Below are 27,924 nucleotides of genomic sequence, written 5' to 3'. Positions count from 1 at the left end.
GTCCCGAGGAAGATTTTCCCAATATGAAGACATTTGGTGGCAGCGGTGGGATTTGTGCAGAGCAGTGCCTTGCTGTGAAATGACAAATTGTGTGCAGAGTGATGAGCAGGCTGTCGCATTTCCTTGGTGGTCTCACTGCAGCTGTTAGACACAAAAGACAGCAATGTTTGTGTCGGCTTGCCGCGGCCGATAGCTTGTGTGGTTTCCCCTTCAGTAAATCAGTCGTGGCTGACTTATTGCTTGGGAACGAAGCCAGGGAGCACAAGGTGATAAACAAGCGGGAAATGGCTATGTTTAAAGCGCTCCGATGAATGGTCAAGAAAGATTTATGTTCAATTAGGAAAGAATTTTATCATGCGGTTTCCCCAGTTTAAAGTTGCAATTTGAAATGCAAAGTGAGACGGAGTTCTCAACTCTATTCTGTCATGAGGGCAGGAAAAATAGTTGCGAGGATTTGACATGTAAATTGTGAATAGATCTAACCATTGTGATTCAGCCCCAGTGTGCTAGCGAGTGGGGGGCTGTAATGTAAGGAGGCTAAGGTTCGCTTTTTAAATGTATGCTTTTGAAGTGTTGACATTCCTGAAGATAACGTGGGGAATGAGCGGAGTTTAGGAGAAAGAGTAACATCTGTGTTGAGAGCCTAAAGGGTTTGTTTTTTTGGCAACTGTAAATTCCATGTGCTGGTGGTGCATTCTGTTTAAGGAAACACTCTAAAATGGCTACATTGCATTTTAGCTGTGCCATGCTTACAATGGGTGAGAGACTCACTTAAAAGAGAAAGTGAGTGAATGGCATTTGGCTTTTCGATTTTTGTGTATTGATTTGAAATTGCAAAATCAGTTTGCAATGGTTTGGGGGAAAAGACAATTTATATTTTTCTAAATTGCCCCTAAATTGCCCCTGGAGTATTTTTGACTGTTCCCACGCTATGCCATGGATTAAAGTACTGTTGCGTTATAAGTGATGTATGTTTTGGAAATAGTGACCTGTTAACTGTGATACATGGTGAAAAATGTTGTTGACACATTAACAGCCCACAAGCCATATAGAGTGTGGGTTGCTTTTGCAGGAAAAACATGCAGGGAGCTGCACTACACATGACATGTTTTAAATGCACTGAAATAATTGGTTTTTATTTGGCAATGGTACAACAGAATGAAAAGTCTGTGTGTGATAAGACAGCACAACGATTTAGTGGGTTGCGGGTTCTTTTGAAAGATCGCACATTGCATTGGAGTGAGTTTTTGAAGCCAAACTACAAGGTTACGAGGAAAAAGAAAAATGTATGCCTTTACATGGGACATTGATCAGTTTAAAACAGGATAAAAAGACATTTTGCAAAATTACATCGAGTAGAATCTGATGACAAGAAATGTGCCTCTTTTGAAAATAAGAGTCTTGCTGTGCAGAGCTTGTGCCTTGAAGATAACTTGCACTGTCTTGGGCGAGGTGCGTGAAAGAAAAAAAAACTGTTGGAGGAAGGCAGGAAAGCAGAATGCTGCACTCCTGTTCAGTAAAATGGTGTTTACAGAAGCTGGCAGATATGGGAGCTTTTCTGAGTTGCTGAAGCAGTGCAGGAAACAGTTAATCTGGATGAACTGTCTGAAACGAGTGCCTTCCATTGAAGCCGCCACAGTTTAAGAGTTATAGGCAAAGAGCTAAGCTTGCTGCGTGGTATGGCACTGCCATGTGCACAGGAAAGATAAACAATGACATTCCTGCATTCCATCCCCTGTGAGAGACACCGTCAGTGTGAGCAAAGACTGAGGAGGGGGGTGCAAAGACAGAATGCTGAAACAGAACTGAAGACAATCATTGTTGTGAGTGAGAAGATGAAAAAGAGTGTAATCTACCTTACATATGCTGACGTACGCATGCTTTCTGACACTGGCATGCAATAACAGAGCTGATGAGCTGATGAGAAGAAGAATTTGCCCAGTATCAACACTGGAAGGAAAATAAATGCTGCATGCAGAATGGGCACATTGCATCTGAACATTTGGGGAACCTGTGCATCTGTGAATGGACTAAGAAAAGACAGCAGCCCATTTCAAGAGACATTGCCGTGCAAGCTGCATCCCAGTACTCCATGTGATGTGAACTGAAGTAAAGCGCTGTGCACTGGAGACGAAACCTCTAGGCGCTTTGAGAAGTGAAAATAAACAGCTGGCAAAAATGCAAGCTACATTGCCAGGGCTGGAGTTACTGACAAAGACATTATTGTGTTCCAGATGGAATCAAAACTGACAAAGGTAGCCGTTTTGCAAGAAACAACATGCAGAGCGGGGCTTTGGAGTATAACATGCACACTGCACATTAGCCATGATCCAGAAGCCTCACGGCTTAGTGCAAGAATGAATGATTTGTTGAAGCAAATAAAGGAACTGATTCAGACTATCGCGCTCAAAGGGGTGGCCCAAGAAATCAGCAGGCACCCTTTGGGAAAATGACAAGTGGAAAACCAGAGGCTTGAAAGACACTAGCTGTATGGAGAAAAATAAACAAAGCTGCTTGTGCAACTGCAGGCGGTATGGGACTGAAGGACTTTACCTTTGAAAAATGGAGTGATTCCAGCAGGGCAAACTAAATCAAGATCATGAGACACTGGAAGCAAGTTGGCGCCTGGCATTCATGATCGCTTTGGTAAAAAAGAAAAGCATTGATCCATTGAGAAGTGCGACCTGGGTACTTATTATATGGCTTTTGTAAAATCACAGATCAGTCTGAAGTACCATTGCCCAACTATGATCGCATTGCACAAATGAGTTTGTGATTAGGCAATTACACCCCGTATGGTTGAGTGTAAATAAGCCCCCAGTAACATGCAGAAGGGTGACAAATAATTGTGGTAGCAATGATAAAGTGTGTAGTTACCTGATGAGACTTCTGAAGGTGGGGGTGGTGTTAAGGGAAGGGGTGGTTAACGCTGATATTGTAGTTTTGATGATATCCTAACGTGAAGAACAATGACATTGTACTTTTGATGAAATCCTAACATTTCTGTTTGTATTTTGCCTAGGCAAAAAACCAAGACAGTTGCGTGCCATGATTGGGGTAGATGTGTGCAATTTGCGGGTGACACTGATCAGTCAAGCAGACGCATTCTCAGAGAAAGCGAGTCACTGCGAGATGATATGTGAACTTTGAACCTGTCCTGCACCGCACTCAATGCTGCTAACATGCATGACGTATGAGGACATTTGTTCTGCAACTTGTGAGAAGTATCCAACAGAGTAATAACTTTTGCTGAACTGGCACGGTGCAGACTTGGCTAGTTATCAAACATTTAATGCTGCACACTCAAATGATTCAATTGCTGGAAATAACCTGGTTGATATGTTTTGCCTTTCTTGTTTAAAGGACTGTGGACAATGGGTTGTGGACTGTGACATCATGCACCACAAACAGCTGTGTGACGCAGCACTTGAATGCTAACACATTGAAAAAGGGTTTTTAAATGCATTTTTTTACATGAATCTGAAAAAACGAAATGTTTTGCTTTTCCAACTGAATTGCTTTAACCAGAGATGTTTTACCTTTTCTAAAACTACTACATTGCACGTAGGCAGGAAAATTATTTATGAATTGTGTGGGCAGCAGGATTATGCAAGCAGGAGCGTAATATATTTTGAGATAAAAAGAGTGCGCACACCAAAGTCAGCTGTGCGTAGGTTAAGGTTCTTAATTTGAAGTAATGCTGCCAAGTGTGTGAGCTCTAATTTGAGATGGTAACCTTTGAAACACTGGATACTTTTACAGCCAGCCTTAAGGCGGGTAAATGAAACCATGACTGACTTGATATTTGATTTTATGACACAGTGTGTGACACAGTTTTTGTTAAACCAACCAATTTCATGTTTATGTGGGGACAGCTGTCTCCAGCACACTAATGCAAAGAGTCACCTTTTGATTGTAGACATGTAGAATAATTCCTTGGAACAGCGCTACAAATGAGTATCCACATGGAATTGTTAGCGTACTGGCCTGGCACATTGTCGGGCATCTTTTGTCACTGACTCATATGACTGGTGCTTATGAAATCCTAGGCCCAAAAGTTTCAGTGAATAGATCCAACAATTTGTTTGTTTTATGTTTTTTCTGACCAAGAACTGCAGCGAGTGTTCCCGCCAAGATTTTATGGACTATAACTTGACTAAATGCATTTCACACAATGGTACGATGAAACAGCTACTGCCGGATGGTAGTATGGTGTTTGTATCTAAAACAAATATTGTATATGGTAGGCATCCCACTTGAAGAAGGGTATTCTCCAAGTCACACAAGGTAGAAACTGTGAACATGCTAGATTTTTCAGTAGTAAGGCAACATTTCAATTGTAGGCTGGTAATGCACACCTCTATTATTACAGTGATACACTTAGACATAGATTTATCATGAGGCAAGGTTTCCTTAGTACTACCAAGCTGCTACAAATGGAGTCCATTTCTATGGCCCATCACCAGAGTGCGCGTAGCAAAGGAGCTAGATTCATTAATTGCGGGAGCAGCGGGGAGTAACAGGAGCTTTATACGATTTTGACATAGAAACTGTGCACAATAAGCTAGCCACTATGGGTTCTGATGCCAGCTCTGCTATAAAACCTCTGGCCTAGTGGGGTCCATTGATATGCCCAACACTGCTACAAGTATTGGCCACCACTTCAGATGGCAAAACTTTAGTTATGAAGACATTTTTTCTGCCATAGGTCATGTCAACAAGACTGCTAAATACACACATTGCATTTTATGGCAAACATTGTTAAATCAGCAGGTGTTGGCTTTTCGCTCCGAGTGGGGGCGACCATCCTAAACCCACTGGCACACAGAGCTACAGTTACCAGCAAACATATGGATCAAACCGCTTGCTTTTGATTGCATGAATAACACATGCCATGCTTTAATGCAAATTAGTAGAATTGTTTTTATTTAGATAACCTGGTGCCCATGGGTTCACCTTGCTCATGAAATTAGATGTTTTTTGGTTGGGTTCCACATACATGGGGGAAGTGTCTAATCACACAGCCCATAGTCACGTGTGAATGCCCTGGGATCAGGGGGAGGGTAGGCCAGTAGAGTGAAAGGCTGCCAGGTTTAGAATTGGTAACCATACATAAATGCAATAGTGCATTGTAGATTAGACTACACCGGATTGCCTTGACATTCTAACTGCATGCTGCTTTTTAACTGACAATCAGTTATACAATAATTATTTAGGTATTTTTGTGTAGGCCAGGTTTTGGCTAGAGTAAATGTCCATGTTCACTTTGTGTAGGTATTTTTGTGTAGGCCAGGTTTTGGCAAGGGGATATGTCACTGTTCACTTTGTGTACATTTTTGTTTAAGTAGTGTTTTTACTAACCTTGCATGCCACGCTGACTAACCACTAGAAGATAGTTTGCTTAAACCTTTTGCAAAGCCCCAAGGTCTTTATCACTGCACTACATACTATGTTGATGGGTATTAGCCAGCATTGTTGCACACACTTTGAACAGGGCTGGAGTGTAGTGATACACAAAATTGCAAATTTGCCAATCAGGGCTTTAGATGACAGCATTAGCCGCTGAAAGCCAATAGTTTATTCAAAGTATGTGCCAAAAATGCTGACAGTAGTCTGTTGTAGCACTTCCATTACGCAGTAGTGAGCTACAAGGAATATGCAGGCCTAGTAGGAGTGGTAGGTCACATTATGCATTGTAGATAGACAGGCAGGGCGAAGGCCCCAGTTCTGTAGCTAATAGAAATTATTGGAGTGTTTGGAACGTTATGGCACCTATATAGCGCTTAGCTAGCCAATTTTAAGTGCTATGAACACTAAGCTATGAGTGCATGCCTATTTGAGCTTGCTCACATAGGCTTAATTCATCTCGACTTCTCTTAGAATATTCTGCCTTTCTAACTGTAGCCCTGCATGGTTTCGTAAACAAATCCTCTTTTCTCTGGGAAGGCACTGATTAGACATTCCTGAGTTTTCGCGCAGATGGGCTCCAAGCAGGGAGGGGCACAGGAAAGGAGCACAGTGGAAATTCACAGAGTTGGGTTTTTCCATGAGCAAGCCTATATTTTGCACAGGGAAGGTTCTAGAACTGTGCGTCATGGACTGACAGCACGAGATTATAAAAATGCATGCCCTCATGACTCAGGTGGGAGATCGATCTGTGGACTTGGTTCAAGCAAAATCGAGTGTCCAGAACCTGCTGCCCTGTCGGCACCCTGCAGCGCTGTCCTCTGAGCGGGGCTGGCAACAGCTAGCTTATGAGGGCCATGGTCTCCCAGTGCTGATTGAAGGGGTGTAAGAATGTGTTTCTCTATGTTTCTCTAAGTTCTATGTTTCTCTATATTTTGCATTTCTCTAAGTTTTGTGTTTCTTCTCTAACTTGAATCCCAGGATGTTGCTGAAATTCACTGTTTAGAATAAATGCTAAAACTTTTTGAAGGTGTCATTTGTCACTAGCATGAGTTCACTGCTCGGCACAATAGAACCTGTATTTTGGGCTGAATTGGGTAATTTTTGCTCTCAAGGGCTGGTCCCGAGGAAGATTTTCCCAATATCAAGACATATTCTTTTTGTGAAAAATGGCCAGTGTGAAACAAAGACCCCATACAAATATAATGATCAAATGGAAAGCTTGTGTGGGTTTCTATGTGCACAAACATGGGGGGTTTTGGAAGTGTCTCTCTACCGGCCCATATCCCGGGTTAGAGTCTCAAACAGAGTCTTTAGCTCACCATCCTTTCACAGAAGAGAAATGTCCACTACATATCAGTCTTTGTCCTGCCCAATGTCCGTCCAGCACCGAAATGCCAGTTAATTCTCTTCTGAACAAGATACCAACAGCAACCCCAGACATGTTTTTTGTCCTGGTCGGGCCTCGTCTGTGAGGCGGAGCTGTGCCTCTCTAGGAACAGTGAGCAAGGGGTAATCCAGATATGGAACCCTTGCTCACTGCTCTTAGAGAGGCACAGCTACCACCCTACCGATGAAGCCCAATCAGGCCAATACACATGTCTGTGGTTGCTCTGGCTACACTTGTTCAGAGGAGAATTGCCTGATTTTTTCGGTGCTGGACTTCCTCAGCGCAGGACAAAGACTGATATGTGTTGGATATTTTTCCTCTGTGAAAAGAGATAGTGAGCTAAAGAATCTGGCTAAGACTCTCAAACCATCGGGACTAATGGCCGGCTGAACGACTCCCAGAACTCTCCTGGTTTATGCATGGGGTTCTTTATAAAATGTGCACTTACAACCAGAAGTGGTGTGGTGGTAAGAGTGCACATGTTTTTTTTATTTTTTTTATTGTTAATTGGTTTATAAAGAAAACCGTTCACAAAGACATTACAAAAAACACAGCGTTGTAAAAACACAATAACAATCATAAAAAACACAGTCATTATAATGCAACTTAATTGTTGACGAAAAACTTTTAACAAAACCATTTTAGAAGAACATTATCAAGTGGCAACTTTAAAAAACGACAAAGATTTAAAATCAATGAAATATTATCAACCAAGAGGAAACTGGTCCCGATATTCTCACCAGCGTTTTCATCGTGCAGATACGTACATTCAACAAAATAAGTGAGGGCAAAAAATTGTAAGATGCTTTTAGGCTTTCCATTTTAGAATCATCAATACCAAATCCACATGTTCTTTGGTCACTCAGAATGCCCAATCTAGGACCCATACATTCTAAGGTAGATAAGAGATTCAATTTAAATTTCACATATAAGTATCTACGTTTTTGACAAGAAAATAAAATCAAGTATTTAGATAAATCTCCTCCTTTCCTTATTATTTTAGAATACTCTGTATAATCATTATGGAGTTGTATACCATCGGCAGACGTGCTCCAATCATTTCCATAACGCTTAAGCTTTGTTTTAGTTGGAGAGTTGGTCAATTTGCTTATGTCACTGTTAATAGTCTCAAATAATAGATTCAGTTGAAAAGCAAAGTTACCCAAAGCATCTGTCCCATTTCCTTGATTCAAATTGGTGTTTGTCTGCTAAAAGAGTCATTGCAAGGGATCCAAATTCTTAGCACATAAACCAAGTTTCTTCCACATCAGTAAATCTTTGACCGTCCTAACTCATTTCGAATAATGCAATTAGGTAAGCATAAAGGCAGACCGGAAACTCTTTTCCAGATAATTCCTTCTAAAGAATTTTAAAAAGACCCTTGATCATAAAGACAAATCTCCAGACCATAGGTTAATGCTGGAATACGTTTCTCACAGTACTATTTCCTTACCATTTACAGTATAAACCATATACTGTTTTTAGTTGGGCTCTCGGTGGAGGAACTCTAGCTCGAAACATCTCTTGAGCATTGGATACAGTAGAATTCTGATATACACGGAATCCCACGGGTTTCAAACATTTTACTGATTCCAATTTTTGTACTCCCACTCTCCAATTCATCTGTTTCAGAGTTCTTTTATTTGAAATGATTAAAGGTTTTGATTTTTCTCCATTCACTAGCAGATTATTATATACTGCATACGTCTAGAATGGAATTAGCTTTCTGTGAAGACCTATAGGAGTGGGGTTGAATATAAATACAGCATCAGCAAAGGTGAACCAATTCAGATCTACTGCACCCCATCTAACCAACAGTGCCCTGGTCTCCGCCCACAGAGTTGCAATGTCAGAAAGATACAGATAATTGGCATTGGTGCGAGGATACATCCCTGCCTGAGGTCCAAGGATGTATTGATTCTTTGTGTTAGGTATTCATCTTCAGATAGGCACATTCTGATGATTACACATTTATTTCACTGCTTTGCAGATTGCACATTTTTGTACATATGTATCTTGACTTCATAATTGTATTTTCTTAGCTTTGCTCTGCAAACCATTTATTTTTTTCGCAGATTAATGAAAATCTTTCAATGTCTTCATTTTTATTTATTTACTATATTCTTATAATTTTTATAATGTGCCGCAGCCCTCAGGCATCAGGGCGCACACAAAACCAGCAACATAAACAGAAAATTTAACAGTCCTTGTGAATGTTAATTGAATAGTAATGTCTTCAAGCATTTGCGGAATGCAAAAAGGTTCTTTTCTCTACGAAGACCCACTGGCAATCTGTACCATGCACGTGTCGCCTGAACAGGGAATTCCCTCTAGTTCTTTTCTCCTTAGGGCATATTAGCCGATAGGTGTTCTTGGATCTAGTCAATCTCCCTTGTAGTTACAGGGATAGACTTTCTTTGAAGTATGTAGGGGCCGTTCCATGGAAACATTTGTGTGTCAATGAACTGATTTTAAACAAAATCCTGGACTCAACTGGCAACCAATGGAGGTCTTTCCTTGCCGCTGTAATATGATTCCTTTTAGGACTATTTTTTTTTCCAATATGTTTTTTATTGGTGAATTTGCATTGGTACAGCATACTTAATAAACTTCCATGTTACATTTCATACATTCACCATATACGTTTTCTGTTTTCTCCCTCCCCCCAACAAGAAACTGAAACTCCCCTTACCTCCCACACACCCCATCCTCCCTCTTTCCCCTGTCAACTTTATCCTTACATCATTTGTGTCTACAGGATCACCACGTCAGCGGTTTCCATGAGCCTTATGTTCCAGTCGTCAAATTGCTTGGTAAACCAGCCCCTACCATATGCTCCAATGGGGTCCCTGTTTATTGTCTGGGTTCCAATCGGGGCGTTCATCTAGCGCTCTTACCTCTATCCCTGCAGAATGTGTACTGTTGCCATTTCCCCCTTTCGTTTCTCCTGTATTTCTTCTAGGTCCTCAATAGACCCCATCTTGTGCCAGGCTCCTCAGTCCTCATATCTTTCCTTCCCCCTTTCAGTCATGGTTTCTCAGGGTCATATTTTGCAAGGAAGGGTGCCCATTCTATAGCCTTCGTCGGGATCTGATCATATAGTTGTCTAGTAAGCTCCTCCATCCTATACAGGTCTAGTGCCCTTGCGGCACATTCCCTTTCTTTTGGGAGTTCTTCTCTTTTCCAGCCACCAACCAAGCATGTCCTAGTCGCTAACAGCAGGTAGTGTGGCATGTGCAGGAGTCTCATCCATTCTCCCTCTATTGTTTCCATATTGAACAGTACCAGTAGGGGATCTAGGGTCCTCTCTATTCCCTCTAGCACCTTTATCCATCCCAACACCTCTTTCCAATACCTCTGCACCCTACCACATCCCCACCACATATGCCAGTAGTCTGTCCTTTGCCTGCATCTCCTCCAGCAGTGAGGGTCTACCCCCGGGAACATCTTCGATATCCGTACTGGATCCCATTCCCATCTATACATGTGTTTGAGCCCATATAGTTTATATTGACTACACACTGAAGTATGGTGCATATTGAGACATAATATCCTCCACTGTTTCAGCTCGATTTGTAACCCCATATCACCGCCCCATTTCTTTTTAAGTGCAGAAATGTCTTCCCCTCTTGCTTCCAATAGAGCTTGAAACATTCTAGATATGAGACCCCTTGTCCCCCTCGCTGTATCCAGCAGTTTCTCAGTTCATGTCAGTTCCCTCTGTACCTCCACCTTTCACTCCCTGGACATCAACACCCCTTTGAGTTGAAGGCACTTAAATACCAACATCTTCTGTATCCCCAGGGAACCCTCCAGGTCTGTTATCGCCACAAATGTGTCCGTTTTAAGGACCTGTCCTACCCGTTCCAGCCCCAAAACCTCTCATGATCCGGTATGCAGTCACGTATCGGTGGGGCCTATATATGCCTCAATGGTGATGGCCATGTCATGACTCCGCCCATCTCCCTCCTGACCCTCCATAGTCTCCAAAGTGGGCCCATGATCTTATGCAAGTGAACCCTGACCGGGGCTGCTCTGGTCCGACGCACAGAGTCATTCTCCCAGTGTGACTGGTTGGAACAGGAAGTTCTCTATGTCTACCCATTGTTTGTCTCTGTCCATGCGTAGATGGGGGATAAGTGCCCTGAAATGGGCGGCTCTAGAGTAGGTACGTATCTCAGGTAACCCCACACTTCCTTTCTCTTTTGGTTGTACCAGTAGCCTGTAGGCTACTCTCTGTTTTTCCCCTTGCCACAAGAATCGTACTATCCTCTTTTTAAGTTAGACAAAATGGGAGTCAGAGAGTTCTATTGGTAGTGCCTGGTATAAATATAGCACTTTGGGAAGGAGCATCATTTTGAGCGCATTCAGTCTTCCCAGCCACGAGATCGTCAGTTGTGAGCAGGCCTCTAGTTCGCCGAAGAGTTTGGGCATGAGCCCGGGAAAGTTACACTCATATAAATCGTCCAGGTCTTTGGGTATTAGCACTCCTAAATACTTTAGACTGTCTTTTTCTATTGGGATAGCCAGGCTTGTCCACTCATCGCATTGCTGTGCGGAGCAATCCTGTAGTGGGAGGTGGGTTGATTTGTTAACATTTACCTTGAAACCCAACACTTCCCCGTATTCATGTAAAATTCTAAGCACCCTTTTAACCGGTCCCTTGATATCCGTTAAGTATAATAGTATATCATCAGTGTGCATACTCACCTTATAACTCTTCTCCCCTACCTGTAATCTGGTTGTCCCCTCGTATTCTTTCCTTTAGTGGTTCCATATTCAGGGCAAATAGCAGAGGTGGCAGGGGGTAACCCTGCCTTGTGTCTCTGCCTAGTTTAACCTCCCATGATCTTGTCCCGTTTACTATTACCCTTGACTTGGGTCCAGAGTAAATAGCTCTGATTGCCCGACGCATCCTTTCCCCCAGCCCTATCTTCCACAATATCACAAAGAAGAAGCCTTCTCGGCATCTAAGCTTAACAGTGCCCTTTCACCCATCTCCCCCTTTGCTTGTTCCATAAGGTGCAATGTTTTCCGAATTGCATCCGGGCTCTGTCTCCCTGCTATGAATCCCATTTGGTCTGGTTGCACTATGGGGGCATTTTGGCTTCTAAGCATGTTGCCAATATTCTCGTGAATATCTTCTCATCCACATTAAATAGCGAAATTGGGTGGTATGAGGCACAGTTGGTAGGGTTCCTCCCCTCTTTTGGGATTACCGTTATAAAGGCATTACTAAATGTCCCTGGGGCTTCTCCTTTTTTCTAAGATATGATTATACAGTTTTACCATATGCTGTGCTAGGACTCTTGAGTGTTTTTTGTAGAATCCTTTCGTGTAGCCATCTTCTCCCGGTGCCTTAATGTCACGCTCACCTGGGTCTCTGCGGGAGCAATGGAGTCCTCCGGATTCTTCCTCTCGTAACCCTGGGACTGGGAAGCTGACCTGCCAAAAGAATGGGTGTTTAGAGGGTTCCGTAAATTGACTTCTTAAACCTCCCTCCGCCCTCCCTGTGTCCCAGTGGAGTGTGTTCCCTTACTAGGTTGTGGCTCACCTTTTGGCTTAATGTGGCGTGCTCTCCATCCTGCATCTGCAGGGACGCTGAAGTCTGGGAATCAGAGCTAGTTGCTTCACTAGGTTCAGGCAGGTGTAAGTGCGAAACGCACTCTTCAGAGTTTGCCCAGTTACAGCATTGGGTATGTCCGTGTGTTCAAAGAATGGGCTTTAGTCCAGGAGCCCACAGGTTAGTCCAACTGTGAGCGAAAGGTAAGTTCAATGGAAACCAGTTACTTCACTGGTTTGCGTGCAGGTTTCAAGGTGGGCGGTAGATTGGGGAAAAGCTGAGCGTTATAATGAGTTTGTTGTCTTTTCAGGTCTCGGAACGGGCTGCCAGCTGGATGCGGGCGCAGAGAGAAGAGTTCCGCTTGACTCGCCTCAAAAGATAAGTTTCTGTGCTTGCGCAGGACACTGAGGCTTTATTTGCATGCGTGCGCTTACTAGTTCTAACTTGTTTTCTTCTTTCTTCCATAGGTCGGGTCCGGAGCACTGAAGAGCTGAAGATCGGGTCCAGAGTGCTGAAGAGCTGAAAATCAGGTCTGGCGCACTGAACAGCAGAGCCGAGAAAAAATCTGCCTCGATCGCGAAGAAAACAGCTGACGGGAGATTTCTGGATATCCGAGCGGTGGGAGAGCGAAACAGGTAGGGTTGTTCCAAGCTGCAGAACGGAGGAAAACAGGCAATGATCCAGGCTGCGGTGAGCCTGTGCGCAAGGCTACAGAAAGCACATGAAACATGGACCAATTCTTGGGTGTGGCTTATATAGGCAGCCACACCCAAACACTAGAGTGTGCTTCACAGTTCCTTACAGTTCCTGGATGTCATACAGGCATCCATGTAGGGAGCACAGGAAGTCAGACTTGCCAGAATTTTAACTTGCACAGAGCAGGCTGCACCAGAGGCCAGCAGCCTCTCAGTCGGCTCAAAAGAAAGGGCAAAGGTCAAACAGGGGGAAAGCCTACACAGCAGCATACAGTGCATTGTGGCTTGTGGGCAACCAAGTCATTGGTTTCCAAGAAAAACATTGAGGAGAAAACAACATCTTAAAAGACCCCAGCAGTGTTGTGAAAGGTGGGCCAGGAATCATTGGGCCTTACTGGCGCTGTCATTGTGCTCTGAGGGATCAGCTTCACGCCTGTGAAATCCTGGCCTGATAGAAACGTAAGGGAGTTATCATCAAACCAATGGCACCGCAGAGAGGCCACTGGTGCTGGGATAGAGTCCTTCCCATGTCAAGGATATCTTAGCATGTGGCTCTGCAGCTACCGGGACTGAGTCAGTCACATATGAACCAGAGCCAGACATATGTCCGACACTGCCCTAGCACTGCGACCTATCAGGAAATCCGGCATGATTCCAGTCTGCACCTTGGCAAACTTTAATGTGATTCCTTGCCATTTGACCTCAATTCATAGCCTGACGTGAGCTAATAGTAAACTCTGATGCTCTAATTGCTCTCAATCTTACCGTCCAGGGCAGATGACTTGGCCAGCATTTAAGTGTTGCTGTACAAGGCCAAATATCAACCCTATCAATTGTGATTTCAATGATATTGAACAAACACACAATAGTTTGAGTCACTGATGTTCTTCAATGACTTCATTTATCAGTCTGTGTTTCTGTCAACTGCAATGGCTATGGCAATTCTTCAGGATGGTAAAAATATCATCATACTTAGTTCACTTGTTACACAACTGTGTGTTGCCTGTTATCAGATTGGAGACAATAAACGAATGCTAATTAATGTTGAATGGATACATGTGGTTTCTTAATGTATTGAAGTAGTATCAGTATTCTAACCACGAGTTCAATAAACGATAAACGAACCAGAGAAGAGTCTGTATCTGTAACGTTTCATCTGCTATTATTGTATTGGAAGTTTTGTTCGGCGCTGACCCTATCAGAGTGCCTTACAAGGTTCAAAGGTTGAAAAGGTGCGAAGTGAAATATTTTCTGGATAGGATACGACGATTAGGATAGACGAGTGATAGGGAGGTGAAGGGGCAGGGGTATGTGTGGGGAAACATATATATATATATATATATATATATATATATATATATATATATAGCCTCTTTGTGAAAGATGGGATGGAGGATGCAGTGTGTATGTGAAGAGGTAGGGTGTTCCAGGCCCTGGGTGCCCAGTGGGTATGTGCTTCATTTTGTTTGCATATTAGTTTACAAAGTCCAATGTGTAGGAGATGCTGGCTTGCTTGTTTGGTCTTTGTGTGGGTGATGGGTTTAAGTTTGTCCTGAAGGTAAGATGGGGTTTGTGGTGGATGGCTTTGAGATGCAATGCAGGGTCCATTTAAGTGCATTATTTGGGGCACGTGGTACAAGTGGAGCTGAGTGACAGCTGAGGTGGTGTGTGAATGTTTGGGTAGGTGTGTCTGGCTGCTGCAGTTTGTATGTCTTGTGGAGGGGGATACTGTGGGGAGTCCGGTGAGGAGAGCATTGTTGTAGTCCAGCTTGTAGATAACCAGTGCTTGGACTGCAGGGCAGAAGTCAACAGGAGGATAGATGGATGGATCAGTGCGTAGGAGGTCTAATTGTAGATTGCATTCTTTGGTGACAGAAGCTATATGGTGTGTGAAGGAAAGGTGGGGGTCGATGGTGAAGCCAAAGGATTTGACAGGCGTGGAGAGGGATATGTGTAGGTTGTCCATGGTAAGTTCTTTGATCCAGGGGGTGAGTTTTTGGGCCTCATTACGACCCAGGCGGTAAGGGGTTAATGGCACCGTAAAAGGTGTCGGCGCCGTTAAACCCTTACCGCCTAATTATGAGGTCCCTTTGCGGGTCCCGACCTTAACGGCTGGTTTTACCAGCCATTAAGGAAGGAACCCACAAAGGGACTTTCGAGGTAATTACGGTACCGCAATTTGCGGTACCGTAATTACTGCCTTCCCCATTCCCATTGAGCACTATGGGGGCAAAAATGGGAATGGGGAAAGGCCAATGGTGAATGGGGAATTACCGCCCCAACCTTGGAATGGGGCGGTCATTCCGGCATTCACCATGGCGAGGTTGGTAAAATACCGGTGTCAACCATGGCGCTAATAGCGCCGTGGTTAACGCCAGAGTCGTAATGAGGCCCTTTGTCTGTGTTTGGGGGCCAGATGAGGAGGTATTCTGATTTGTAAGGGTTGAGCTTGGGGAAGTGGGTGGCCATCCAGGTGGTGATTGTGGAGCTATTAACATAACTTTGAAAGTCAAGGTTATAATTTTTTCCTGAAATTTCAAAGCCTTTAGAAGAAATTGCGTATTCTTTCTTATCCCTCTCTTGTGCTGCTCAGTTGACTAATGCAACCACTATAAAGATTTGTTCTTGAACTCTTTCTCACAGGTTTCAATCATGGCAGGTCAACTCAGTCCTTCAGCCTTCAGTTGTCAATAACATAAGTACTATTGATTTGGTTAAAAAAGAACATCTGTTATCGATGCCAAGATGCCTCCATGAGGTTGGAAATACACTCCTAATATTATGTTTATGGTTTTATAATAACATTTATTTAGATCAATTTGAATCAATTCTCTGAAAATAAGACAGCTTGTGGCCACTCTACAGCCTGACACTTTTGCAGCAAGGTGCCTCTGCTTTTGTAGAATTATATATTTTAATGAATTACTTAGATGGCAGTAATCTGGGGATGTTAGAAAGCTGGCACCTGTGGTATAATGGAGCCCAGAAAGTAATTAATGAGAAAGATGATGCTGAGGCAATTGTGAGTCCTCTGTAGAAGCGCTTCTGTGTGTTGCACCATGTGCCCATGAAATGAGACAGCTGTGTAATGCAACCACTTCATGGTTCCATAGGTATCCTTTGGAGGGGGTTGCACTGGCCATTAACCTACCAGGCAAATGTCAGTCGACCAACTTTTTTCTGATGTTTACAACAGTCACGATATGATATTGACACCTTCATTCTCCCCCACCTGGCCACCTAACAAGTATATCTGTTCTGTGGTTCCCTCCCTCTAACCCTAGGGATTCAGTGGACAAACAGCCTCTGTGTACATCTTCATTGCTCTTATTATAACCCCATTTTACAACACCTTTAAACAGGTGTCACAAAGTGAAACTGCTTGAAACCCCAAGTTTCGCTGCACTGGAATGTTACCCAGGCTGCTGGAATCCACCAAGCCTCCCTGCTTGTAGAATGGAGGTTCTAATCCCATCATGCCCACACAGGTTCCCATTCTTCCTACTTTTTTTAAGTTAACACAGCAGCGTCAGTGTGTACGGTATGCATGTGAGGTCACTAAACATGTTTTCAAGATTGAAGTACACATTGGCTGGTTGAGGAGATAGAGAAACTTAGAATTTAAAGTGATGGGTAGACTACTGCCAACCAGATGAGAAGCTGACAATCCTTTAAGGAAAAAGGCGTGTTGCACCTCTTGCAAGGAAAACAAGATTTTATTTCACAAATAAAGAAAATAACATGTCAGCAGGAGCGTTCACACACTACTGCCATGGAGAGCACCTACTGGTTCAAAGTAAAACAAGGCATTTTAAGACGAAATATCATCACAAATGATGCAAGCAATATACAATACTAATTTCCCCCTGCTCATTGAGCCTCCCCTATATACAAACCACCATCTCCATATGGGATGCCAAGTGGTTGGTTAGTATTAAGTTGAGCCACTCCCCTTCCATGTGGTCTCTGGCCTTGTTACTGTTGGGTCCCAGAGAGGCGATTGGATCCCTAACTGAGACTGCTACTCTCCCCATGGACAACTCATGGGATGTGCACCTGGTAGTCGTACTTGAGCTCAGTGGATGCTCTTATGGTCATAGTGGCCCTCTGAAATGAGAGGTGCTGTTTGGATCCCAGACATGCAGGCACCCCACCATGCTTCCCTGGCACTGACCTAGACTGGTTATCCTCACCCCGTGCACCTTGTAGCACAAATAACAAGGCATCCTGGTAGGTACTCCCCCCCTTAGCAGCATCCCCCTACCTGGACCTTCACCTGGGCTCTGCCCAGACCATACTAATCAATCAGCTTGTGAGGGATTTAAGAGTTATAATTGTGGTCATCTGGTAGTTCAAATAGGGTGACCAGTATCATGGGAGCAGCAGGTCCCGAAATCTGAACGGGGCTATTTTGGCAGTGCAAGACCTCTGCCCTGGCTCCCAGAAGATCGTCCTTCAGAGACAGGTGCAGCCCTGCTCTCGCTTGGCTCTTCACATTCCTTTCTAGTTGCATCGGCCTGCCATGTGAGACATTGGGAAGGTTGCATCTGATTGGTGTGAAGATCTTTTTGTCTGCTGCCTGCGCAGGGTTTGGGGATGGGAAAGTGTGTTATTGTTGAAATACTACGATGTGCTACTGCCTGGACGGTCTAGGCCTCAATCTTAAAATGGTGATAGGTCAGTGCTTTTTGCCGCAAAGCTAAAATGGTTCACCTACCCTTCATGACTGCAAGCTATAATGCCCTGAGGAAGATGTACAAAGGATACATGGTAGTGTAGAAGGGTGGCTGTATCTACATTGAGGGCACCCCCATCCACCGTACAGCCACCCTTCTACACTACCATGTATCCTTTGTACATCTTCCTCAGGGCCATCTCAATCAGTCATCACATTAATTACTCCTCTTTGGCACATGGTCTTCGGCTTTACCCATGCTTGCTCAGCACATCTAATGAGCTGCTGCCATGCCAAACAGAACCAAAATACAAATTGCCTCTGAAAACCCACCATCAACCTCTCTACAACATATCCAACATAGTTTGTTGACTGAAAACCTTTGTAAAAGGGACATTATGGTTAAATTGCACTAATAAAACCTAGGAAATTCAGTGAAAAAACTCTATTAAAAGGACATTATGGTTACAAGTAAAACCAAAAAACCCTTGAAATTCACCACTTATTTTTATTTATTTTTATTGGCTATTTCATGGTTATACAAAACGAAAACGTTTAAGCCATCTTATCCAACAGCTATAATACACTTAAAATCGCTTCAAATGTGCGTGTTTCGTGCAAGCTTTAATCCTTTCCAGTTTCTGCCATTTTGGGTTTAAGATGCAGACGTTGGTGGTTCCAATCTCTGGACGATAGTGATAACCAGCTTAACAAGGGCCAAAGTGATTGAGACTTTCTCTCCTGCCAGTAGAATTGTCCACCATGCTTTTGTAGTTCTATTACCATATTTCTCAACTACTTCTGTCGTTAGTTTCACTCTTAGATCTTTTGTTGCAGGGCATGTCATTACTAGGTGATTGAGGGATTTCACTGATGAGTCTACTTCGCATAACCGTCAAGATAAGATTCCTCGCCGTTCCTACTGATTTCAAACTTTCCCTCGTCGGGAACAAGTTCAGGCGAATTCTCAGAAATTGGGACCTAAAGAACCAGTTGGGGAAAAGCTGTAGATATTGTGGTAAGCAGTTCAATTTATTTTTCCTCCTTCAGAGCCCTTCCGTAGAGTTTTAATAGCTGTCTTTCATCATGGGTCTGGATCCAATCTCGTCTATACAATATTTTTTTTTACCCTATCAGGGTTTTGGACAAGTGATAGGTCAGTTTCTCCCATGTCGAGTAACACCCTTTTGCTAACACCTTCCCATTCTATCATGGAGGTCTCTGGTTTTCCCTTTATTGCTCTCTGCAGAACACTAAAGCCACTCCTCGGCTGATCTTCGATGCGCTTTCTGCAAAGCTGGAGCGTTTTCCACCTAACAATTGCTTCAAGAGAAGCTAGTCAAAGTTCCATCCGTATAGCCTGCATAGGCACACTTTTCGGTAGACCTAGGACCTTCTTCCAGAATAGACCTTCAATGATTTTCCAGATTTTAATATCGCAGTTCAAGGGAGTTTTGGCACCATATGTTAATATAGGTATGGCTTTCATCCTGTAAAGGTCTACCACCGGGATCATCGAGTAGCCACATAACTTTTACATAAGTACTCGAGCTTGGGATGCCAGATTCTTAGCTGTATTTTTGAGATTAGCAATTCTAGGGGCATTGCAGGCACTGATGTTAAGACAGACTCCCAAATAGGTAAGAGACTTTACCTCCGGTATTCTTTCTCCCTGCAGATACCATGCATTTGATCTAGTTTTATTTTATTTGCTGGTTCGCCAAAGGCCATAACCTTTGATTTTGCAGGTTTTATCAGCAAACCATTTGATGATATGTATGTTTGCAAAGCATCTAATTGCCTCTGAAGACCCACCGGCGTTTGGTCAGCCAGGACGATATGGTCAGCAAATAATAATCAGCCTACTTCCTCAGCTCCCAACTTCAGAGGGAAGCATTTTATGCCAAGGAAAACTTGGTCAATATCAGATATAAATAGATTGAATGATTCCGGAGCCAACGGGCACCATTGTTTCAATCCTTTGGTCGTATATATCAGTCTAGATAATTCTCCCATGGCGTTAGCCCTTACCTTTAGGATTGTGTCTGTATACAGATCTCTGACTGGCTCCATGATGAACCCTGGACAGCCCCATTGGTTCATTTGTTTCCATGAAACCGGGCAATCGATGGTTGCGAAAGCTTGTGTTAAGTCCATACAAACCAGATATGTCCTTTTAGCTCTATTTCTCTCAGGACATGATTATAGGATGTTTATTATAAAGATGCTAAGGGATGTTCCCACCCCCTTCACAAAACCAGATTGCCAACTATCCCTGTGCCCATATGTTAATGACCACTGGGATGAATTCTTCAATGTAAACATGGCAAAAATGTTCCCAGCCACATCTTGCAGTGCTATCGGTCAGTAGTTCACTGCGTCCGACCTCTGGCCCTTTTTGTAAATGGGGACGATTATCAATGTCTTTCATGACATGGAAGTCATCCTTGTCTCAGCAATATATGAAAACAGCACTGACTAGAAATTAGCCCATTGTGCTGGATTTTTCCTAAGCATCGCATTTGTCAACCCATCGGGCCCAGGGGCTCGTGAGTTGCTAAGCTTGTTGATAATCACCAGAATCAATTCCGGAGAAAGATTGACACCATCCCACTTTTCATCCTTCGACCGGTCGCCACAGATGTCATAGGGCCTACTTTCTGAACATTTCTTAAAGTGCTCCATCCATGTTGCTACTTTGAAGGGATTTATCAATAGAGCTTCCTGAGATGCATCTAGCCGATTTATTATTGACCAAATTTCTCCAGTATTACGAGATCTTATCTTTTCAAACATAAGTTCTGCATCTTTTCTGAGCAGATTTTTGTTAAGCTTTTTCGCCCAGTTCCTGTACTGCTGTTTCACTTTGCGAATTAACTCGTCCTTGTCCTTAGGAAGATCTTTTCTTAGTTTCTTAAGTTTGTGTCTCTGTTTTCTTTTTTCATTGCGGCCGCTTGATCATACATATGAGTATGACGAAGCGCCTGTCGCGTGATCTTCCCTTTGCTCACTTCAAAATTGTTGAACATAGGGGTGTAGTCCAATCTCACCTTTTCTCTTGTAGATTTCAGTAGGTCGATTTTTTTCTTCCAGATTCCTTGATATCTGGTTAATTTTACTGGCAGGTATTTACAGCTTATTTCGACCTAATGTTATTTCTAAATCGTTGTGCCTATTTATGCCTGCTTCCTGACAGACAGATAGCCAATGGGATATCACCGTCAATGTAGCTGTTAAGAATTACTGTCTCCTTCTGAGTTATTATCTGCTGCCAGCATAAGCCCTGCTTTTCAGAGGCCATAGTTTGAGCAAGATTTGCGTCCCAGAGTTCTCCTTTGATGTCAAAACATAAGCACTTTCATAAACATGAACACAGTCTCCACATAGGATATCCAAGAGTCTTTCCACTTTAGACGCAGGTCATCAATTAAGTCGGCCACTTGGTCAGTATATGCCTCACATTCTCGGCGCGCCGTGTTCCAATAAAGGTTCATGAGGACTAGGATCTTCTTGGCCCTCATCTGGCCCATAGTCAAAGTGCCCACCACTATTTGAATGTATGGATTCGGAGAAAGCGACTCAAGATGGTGAAACCAAAGCTGGTCTTTGATCGCGATCAGCAGGCCCGATGACAGCCTACCTTTGGGATCCTTGATTGCTGGATTCAAATAGACTTTGTAACTGTCTAAAATAGGCTCTTCTCTTAACCATGTCTCTTGGAGACAGATTATATCATGTTCTCCAAGGGATTTGTCCCCTCCAACAAATAAGTGCACAAAGCTCCCCGTATTCCAGCAGGCGAGGGTCATTGCATCCTCTTCTCCAGACTGTTGACATTATGTGATCTTGATTTTGTCGGCCAAAAGGCACACCAACCATTTCCAGTTGACATCAGTCCCCTTCTGATCGTTTGGATTTTTGGCATTTTTCAAGCGAATGGGGGTTGTATCAGTCGTTACACTTTCTATTCTCCTGGACTTTCCACGATCAGAGTGTTTCTCTCTCTGGTCCTGGGTTCCGTGCCTCCTTCCCTTGATATGTGGATTAGCACTTCTTGACCTTGCAGATTTAGATCTAGAACTCCTCCTTTGGATCTTTGATGATCTCCTGCTATTGTCTCTTCTACGATCTTGTCTCCTGTTCCAAGTGCAGTTTGAGGATTTTCTTCGACTCAAATATGCCAATCGGGGGTGCCTTCTTTGCGAACTATACTCCATCAGGTCAAATGCCAGAGGTCTCAGGCGTCTAGCCTCCTCCACTAAAAGCTTGGTGGTCAGTGGTGTATATGGATACAAGGCAACCCTGTCTGTTCAAGTCTCATCGAAGAATTCAACTGTCACCAGATCATCTGAGGACAGGAGTCGTTAACTTGGAACATGATGAAACAATCAAACTACGTTGGACCAGTTTATTATCAGGCCATCGTCTGATGGCTCCATCCTGGTTTCTAGCAAGAACCCATCCTGGCATGTTGACTGCAGTTGATGAAAACTCCCCTCTTTTGTGCTCTTTTCACTGCAAGGGTTCCTATACTGGGAGTTATTTTCATATCTTCTTTCAGGAGTTGGTTTCTTTCCTTGCAGTGTTTTAGTGGGGAGGTTGGACAGCAATCTTGATTATGCCGGGGAGATGCAGTGTTGATTTGGGGTATCTCGCTCCACTTGACCCTTGAGTCAGAAACTTCATTTACCAATGATGGATTGTTTTGGACCATATTAGATGGGTGTTTGTCGGTTTGTGTCACCTTTGACTGCTTTCTTTGATCTGTGTTTGGCAGATTATTGCTTCCTTTTAAGTTATCCTTCATAATGACTTGATTGTTCCCTGCTTCATTTCCATTAAGTGATGTCATCAATGACATTTGTGATGTCACCTTTGATGTCCTGGGTGTTAGGCTTAGTAGTGCAAGGTGGTGGGGCGAGTTATGGTTGCTTAACTTACTACAACTGGCGAATTTCTGAGTTTTTTTCGGTTTTACTTGTAACCATAACGTCCCCTTAACAAAGTTTTTTCATTTAATATAAATATTGTTATGCCATGGAATGGCATTGTTAAGGTTAAGATAAAGTCCTTACAGAGTTCCAGAAAAAAATAGTTCTGGATCAATTTTTAACCCTTACATGAAATAATCTGAAGAAAATTCACAGTAAAGTTTTGAGCTAGCTGTATCTGTAGGCAAACCTTCAAATGTTTTATGAATGGCTTCATATTTTAATAAAATGTTCCTCTGATTGCATTTTTAACAGCTTTTATCATGGGGGTTACCTGTAGGAAAAAACATATATTTTCGGCCCAAATATCTTAAAATGGGTCCGTCAATGTTCCCAATTGTTCACATTGATCTAGATTTCATCAGGAATTCATGGACTGAAAAACATGTTGATAATTGACTTGACCAATTTTGAGATATTAACATTTTAAGATGTATATATTTGGCACAATGCCAGAATTAATGTGCATATTTTATACGAACTGTAGTACAAGGCGTATGAGTTGCACATTTCACACATCATGCCATTACATCTCCTGAAAACTCATATGAAAGTCTGGGCTAACTTGGATGTCAGTTATTGCGAGATGTAATTAACATGCACACACTTTACAAAAGAGGTGTATGAGTTTTACAGTTCATACATTACACACTTTACATCTGAACACTCACATATCAGGGCTTACTTGGATGTCAGTTTTCAGAAGATGTAATTGGACATCTTTTATAAGAACTGTCAAAGAGTTGTATGAGTTTCACAGCTCATATATTACACCATTGCATCTCCTGAATCCACATGAAAGCCAAGGCTATCTATGAAGTCAGTTTTCAAATGAAATCAAAATGCATGAACTGCAGAAAGATGCATAAGAGTTTCACAGTCCGTACATTAATTTAATGTTAATGTTATGTGGTCTTGTACTGTTCACCATTGACACTTGTGTGGTCTCCTGACTCTCCTGTGGATCTGCAATGGAAGGAGGGTTGAGAGCTTTTTAGTGGGATTGAGAGGGAGAAGCGCAAGAGAGCTTTGATGTGATGTTGGCAGCTTCATTTCGGAGTAACCGGTCACTGAGCTTAGGTGCATTTTCAGCTGGCAGCCGTCATGTGGTGTTGAGGTATGATTGTGCACGGTTTGGTTTCATGTTGGGCGTTGTGAAGTGCATGCAGTTTGTGGTGCGGTACAGATATGGTTGTGTTTTGTTCAGAGTTTGAGGGTAAGTATGCAGAGTGGTGAGTGTTTAGTATGGATCATCAGTAGCATCACATTTCCAACTCCCACCAGTCTCAGTGCGACACATTTCTTACCCACAACAGTCCATCTAAGTTCAATACATTTCATACCCCCAACCGCCCATTTAAGTGTGATACATTTCCTACCCCCAATAACCATTCTATTGGAAACATATTTCTTACCCCCGATAGTCCATCTAAGTGTGACATATTGTGTACCCCCAAGAGTCCATCTAAGTGCAATGCATTCTCTACCCCAACAGTCCATCTAAGTGCAATACATTTCCTAACCCCAACAGTCCATCTGAGTGCAATAGATTTCCTACCCCCAACAGTCCATCTGAGTGCAATAGATATCCTACCCCCAACAACCCTTCTAAGAGTGCCACATTTCTTACCCCCCAACAATCCTACTAACTGTGATAGATTTCCAACCCCCAACAATGCTCCTAAGTGCAACACATTACGCAATGTCTATCTCCTAAAACTCACATCATGACACTGAGGGTATGAATTGTGCCCCTACAATACATGTTTCTACAACACACACTCCTATGACACATGCTCCTATGACATGCGCTACTAAGACAAACACTCTTATGACACACACTCTTAAGCCACATGCTCTTATGGCACGTGCACCTACAACATGCGCAACTGTGACACCCTCTAAAAAGACCAATGCACCTAAGCCACGCCTTCCTAAGCCACTCACACTGGTATGATACACTCCTAAAACACAAGGTCGTATGACACAAGTTCTTATGACACAAGCTCCTAGGGCAAAAGGACCTATGACACATGCAACCATGACAAAAGCACCTACACATGCTCCAGTTCTTATGACACAAGCTCCTAGGACACACGCTCCTATGACACGCTCACCTACAACAAGAGCATCCACAACATGTGCACCTATAACATGTGAACCTACAACACACACACCTACGACACATGCACCTGCAATACAAGGTCCTACAACATACACCCTTATGACATACCAATCCTATGACATGCACGTCTATGACACACGCTCCTATGAAAACGCTCTCCCACGACTTGCCCTCCTAGGACCATTGTTCCTACAATTCGCACTCCTACAACACATGCTTCTACAACACACACTCCTACGACACACACTCTTAACACTCTTACAGCAAATGCTCTTATGACGCACGCTCTGATGACACGTGTACCTATAAAACATGCACCTACAACATGCACACCTATGGCGCTGAACCCATAGGCCCTTTAAGTGAGGTGGTGCTCAATGGGATGGATAGGGATGCAGATCTTACTCTCACACCAATAATCAGACCGACTCAAGAAGTTGGCAAATCTTTGGCTGTTTTATCAACAAGTATCTAAAACAGGGAGTACAACAGGCATCAACGGACGCTGCACAAGCATTCTCAATGTTTCACATGAAAAAACACATATTTATAGCAAAAACTCATCATGTGTGATGTCATACTATGTGGCACAATAAGCCTACTGGGGTTTATGATAGGCTTAAGGGGAACATCTAAGTATATTTTCTAAGGGGAACAGGAGTGTGATTGGGTCTCTATAGTCAGGTGGACAGCTATGCCTGCCCCTACTGAAACTCATCTTCTGTGTCATAAAATACACAACGTTTCATTGGCCTTCAACCTATAGGGCTCTTTGCTACGTGGCCCTCTGTAATTGGTTGGCACGCTTGTACCCTTCTGGAATATTCCACTCGCTAGCAGCTGGTTCCCCAGGTGCTGGAGGATTGGACTTGATCATGCCTCGCCACCCAATTAGCCCAACATTCATCATCACTCCTACTGTTTGCCATTCAAATTTGTCTTTTGAACTTAGCCTTGCAAACGATCACTGTGCCTGAGAATAAAAGGGAGTGTGAGCATGGTCTTATCTTCTGGTCTCGGTGCAGCTCGCCCAAAGTCTATTTTCAACTTGACCATGTGACAGGAGACCGTGATTTGAGCTCCTTCTTCGCATTTAACACTATTAAAGTAATAAAACCTGCCACTTCTAGTGTTTTGCCATTACACCTCAACAGGTGTTCGTCTCGCTTCTCACGTTCATTGTATCTTCTCGAATCGATAACCAGTTTCTTGGCTGCCCCAACCCTTGACACTGGGCCAGACAAGCCTTCTCGAATCTTCCTTCAATGTCAGCTGTTTTCTTCGACTGCGCCATACTTTCGGCCCTTCTATTCACAGTGTCCTAGTTTGCTAAAATGCGTTGTGGAACATCCAGATTCTATATATATATATATTCACTGAAAAAAACTTTGTTAAAGGGGCGTTATGGTTAAGTTGGACTAATAAAAAACCTATGAAATTCAAAGAAAAACTTTGTTAAAGGGACTTTATGGTTTCAAGTAAAACCGAAAAATCCCAGAAATTCACCAGTTACTACTGATCTAGGAACTTTCAACTTCAACATTTCCCTTGGACAGCTCCAAAACCTATTCCTACTCATTATCCATAAACAATCTAGTACACAGTACACACTTTTAGAAAAACTACTATTTATCTTAAAATGGCATCAGCTAATGCCATCCCTCCTCCCCAAGAGGCACCACCACTGCTGTAATCAAGGAGCATGAGAAACATTGCCCCATACCATAGAAATAATACATGCGCAACATTTTCCCTTGTCCACCTACCCCTCCATATTAGTGTTTGGTTCCTCTTCCCTCATTTCCATCCCCACCTTTCGTTCTTAGCTCTCCTGCCAAAAAAATACATCCAAAAACAACAAAAGAAATGTTCCTTTAGGAACCACCTTTCAGAGTTAAAAGATAGAGCTAAAAAAACATATAGCTCCATCTACTTTATATTTCTCAGTAAAGTACATAGACTCAATAAGATTTTCCAACATTTCCATTTGCATTTTGTGTTATGCTAATGGGAATATTGTGTCGTTCATCTGCCGTTCCAGGGACTGGAATGGTGGATACCGGCCCAGCAGCCCAAGTTATCAGCCCAAGAGAAGCGAGGTTGGATAACACATTCTCTGGACCATTATCCCCCCATTCCAGCCCCTGAAATGGGGGATGAAGGGCATTAGCAGCCTAGGTTCCCAAAGCGGGAACCCGGGGTGCTAAAAAAGAGGCTTTGTCTTCCTACAGCGGGACGCCTGCAGCGTCCCGGTGTAGGAATGAAAATCCTTTTCCAAGATAGCCACCATGGAAAGGGAAGGCGGGGGTTCCACACAGGGCCCCTCTTCTCTTTCCATGGCAGCCTGCAAAAGGCAAAAAGAGAATCCTATGACCATATTAACACAAGCACATTTTTCTTCCCTTTCAAATCTATCCCAATTTCGAAGAACTTTACCAGAAAGCCAGTCCCAGGTGGACATGGCCACTTTAATCCTATGCTTTGTCCCTTGTGGTCATGGCCAGTAGCCAGATTGTCCGGATCATGACCTTATTCCATGACCCAGACAATCTGGCCACTGCCCATGGCCACAGGCTACCCCTCAGTCACTGAAGGTATACCGCTGTATTTTGTAGCTACATTATGACACTTGTCAAAAAATAAAACACTGTCAAATTTCCAAAACCATGCTTGTAGGTCCTTGCCAATGCTCCTTTCGCAAGTTTGCTGGAAATCCACCCATGTTTTATTTTTTCAAATGTGTCGAATGTATGCACATACAATTGTTATATAACCTAGCCGCCACTTGACAAAATACATTCAGACTTTACGAAAACATTTATATCTAGATCTATAATCTTTTTGAAAACTGTTGTGTAGATTTGTCAAATAGCACCACATTTATAAGCCTTTACAATGTTTTGGAGCCCCCACTTCTAATTTTCCTCCCTCTTGACAGAATCCCACAAAACTTTGCAAAAACATGTATATCTAGATAAATTATCAGTTTGCCAAATTAAGTGTAGATTCGTCAAATGGCACCTCATTTATAAGCCTTTACATTATTTTGGCACCCCCCCTCTAATTGTGTCCCCTCTTG

The sequence above is a fragment of the Ambystoma mexicanum genome, chromosome 11 (assembly GCF_040938575.1).
Source record: "Ambystoma mexicanum isolate Mex_15411 chromosome 11, UKY_AmexF1_1, whole genome shotgun sequence".
In the NCBI taxonomy this organism is placed as follows: domain Eukaryota; kingdom Metazoa; phylum Chordata; class Amphibia; order Caudata; family Ambystomatidae; genus Ambystoma; species Ambystoma mexicanum.
Note: the sequence above shows the minus strand (reverse complement) of the source record.